This window comes from Cupressus sempervirens, chromosome 6, assembly GCF_028749045.1.
Source record: "Cupressus sempervirens isolate cs-2001-9-10 chromosome 6, ASM2874904v1, whole genome shotgun sequence".
Taxonomy (NCBI): domain Eukaryota; kingdom Viridiplantae; phylum Streptophyta; class Pinopsida; order Cupressales; family Cupressaceae; genus Cupressus; species Cupressus sempervirens.
Genome location: NC_143123.1, coordinates 415,655,523 through 415,658,835, shown reverse-complemented (window position 1 = coordinate 415,658,835; position 3,313 = coordinate 415,655,523).

Sequence of the window (3,313 nt, the reverse complement as noted above, 5' to 3'; positions counted from 1 at the left end):
TACATTGCATTATTTTATGAGCTTTATTACTTCTAGTCCTACTTCTAATCTTTGGGTTAGATGCATTCTTAGACTTATGGGTACTTTTGAGCCTAAGTCTTCTTCTCCTTTCCTTAGGATTCTGGATGAAACTTTAATTCTTCTTGATTCTAATCCTCTTATGGAACAAAACTCTTCTCACTCATCTCATGATGAGGATGATGTTTTAAAAAGTTCTTCCTAAACAAGTCCAAAAACTTTCAAATGAACTTGATAAAATTGGTAATTGGCTTCTTCAAGAAAACCATAATCAAGTTTCTAATCAAGCTATACAAGCTCTTAAGAAAGTTCTTCATGATAGTGATCAAGGTGTTAATCTCTTGTGTGGTATTACTCACCTTGTGCATTCCAACATTAAACCTTTAGTTCAAGAAGCTTAAGATTTGAGGTTGCTTCCTCCTATCACTAGTGTCAAACCTTTTTCTATTCCTTTCCCTACTGTTCCTACCTATATTCCTTCTTTGGTGACTATAATGATTCTCTCTATTCCTATGAGTGCTCCTCCTATGTCCCTTCCTGCTTCACAACATTCTTATCATAATGTTCCTTTTACTTATTATACTCCTATGCCAACTATAGTTCCTAGTGTTCCCCCATTTGTGTCTTCTATTCCTATAGCTTCATACACTTTACCTAGTGTTTCTAATATTTCTATTCCTCCTATGTCTTCTCATGATTCTACAATTATTAGTTTGGCTCAAACTGTATCACCTTTACAACAATAATTTGAATCATTGACTCAAAACAAGTTTACTATCCCTACTTGTGACATGGGAAGTCCTTTGTCTCATGACATTATTCATACTTCCATTCCTTAGCAAGCTGATATGCCTTGTCTTGAGAATTATAATTGTAAGGGAGACCTTGTTCATCATGTTAACAAATTCAAATCCTTTGTAGTGATTATGCTAATAATCACAAGATTTTAGTGAAGTTATTTTCTTGAACTTTTTGTGACAAGGCCTTACAATGGTTTTGTTCTTTAATAACTCCTTATTCTATTCATTCATTTCCTCAACTTTCTAATACTTTTATTCAACAATCTCAAAACAACATTGGCCTGCAAGTGTCTTTGATTGATTTGATGCATTGTAAACAAAATTCTAAGGAAAAGTTGATTGAATTTATTGGTAAATTTAAGAATTTTAATGCTCAGATTTCTTATCATGTTCTTGATATTGATATTCAACATATGTTTATTTCAAATTTTCAAAAGGATATTAGAGATAATTTTTTTCTTACTGAATTTACTTCTTTTCAACAACTTTGTGCAGCACTTCATCATTATCAATTACAAGTGTGTCAATTTTAGAGCACCACTCCAATGGCTCTTGTTCTTATTTATAAAAATGATGCTTCTCCTAATCCAAATAAAGTTAAAACATTTAACAACTATGTCAAGATAAATAAACAATAAAATATAACTGCTGATCAAGTTGTTGTTGCATCTCATAATGCCACCTCTACATTCACTACTTGTTAATTGAATCATACATTTACTCCTCTCTTTGAATCTTTAAATTCTATTATGAATAGGTTGTTAAGTGCTAATATGATTTATTTATCTCCTATTTGTCCTCTTTTACGTACTACGATGGTGGCTAAATCTTTTGATCTGAAAGCTTTTTGTCAATATCATTGCTAGAATGGTCATGATACTAAGAAATGTTATTCTTTAAAACATAAGGTTCAAGACTTAATTGATTCTAATAATTTATCCATTGATAATTGTTATGGTAGTGGGAATAAATTTGTTTCTCCTCCTAAACAAAATTTGCAAATCTATATGAATCGTTTACCTATAGATGATACTAATATTGTTGCTCAACCATCTTCTATGGAAATTGTCGATGATTCAAGGATGGATAATCTTAATCATATTGTTAATAAAGTGGAGCATGTGGTTCAAACTATATCTCCACCTCAATCTCAACCTCTACTTCAATTTCAAGTTTTAGCTTTATCTCAACTGAAACCTAAACCTAAATTGAAGCCTCAACCTAAACCTCAACAACAACCTAAGAAAAAAGGACCTCGAGAAATTTTTATTACCTTTGACGATTATGAGACTATTAAACCTCCTAATGGTCCCCTTTATATTTATGCTAAGATTGATGAGATACCTACTTGTGGTTGTCTTGTTGATTCTACCTCCCTAGTCAATGTTATTACAAAAGAAAATCTTTTTATGAAAAGTTTTCAACATGATTTTTATGATAAATTGGGTTATGGATTCAAACTTGTAATGGTTTTCTTTATCCATCATTTGGTTCAATTGATTTACTAGTTGAACTTTGTGGAAAGATTGTGAACACCACCTTTGTTGTTGTTCCTACTAATGATCAATTTCAAGTTAATCTTTGTTTACCATGGTTAAATTCCATGCATGTTGTTGCTTCACCTATTTATAAATCTCTTAAGTTTTTTATGATGATGAAGTAAAGATGGTTAATAATAGCTTATACCATACTTTTAGGCCCATGGATGCTACTACCATTGACTTCTTTTAGTCTTCATTACCTAATTCATGTCCTACTTGACCTAATCATCTTTTCCATTCATATCAAGTCTATAAGCAACATAAGATTGTTGAGTTAAGCTTACCTCTTAGGGATATTAACTGTGGTCTTTTTCCTACACCTTCCATACCTCCTTTATCTATGGCTTCTACAACTGTTACTCAAGCTCCTCTTATTTCTTGCCAGTCTACTAGTAATCCTATTAATCCTCATATAAAACTTGTGAAGGATCGTATAATTGTTCCTCCTAGATCTAAACAAATTTCAAGTAAAATAAAATGTTACCAATCTGCTAATGAATGCCATAAAAAGTTTCATGCTCAAGCTAAAGCCCACAATTCTATTCTTCAAAAATCTTTATCTTCTTTGGATACAACTATGCATGATGTGTTAGAAGAAGTTGGTACTAATAATGATGTTAAGTTGCATGAATCTGATGATTCTATTCGTATCTTAGATGCTATTTTGATTAATTTAGATGATGAAGATACTCTTGATGATACTGATGATATTAATCATGAATATGAAACTATTGACATTGACATTGATTTACCTAAAATGATTTCTTCACAATTAACATTTATACCTAGTATTGAACATTGTGATTCTCAAGAGGATCCTTGTTTGGAACTAGTTATCATTCCTATTGTGTTGGATATAGTCCCTCTTGTGAGTTACCCATCTTCCTTAAATGATAAAAAATGAGATGGGGAGAGTAGGAATCATGCTTGATTGGCTTGTCTTTCATGTTAGTT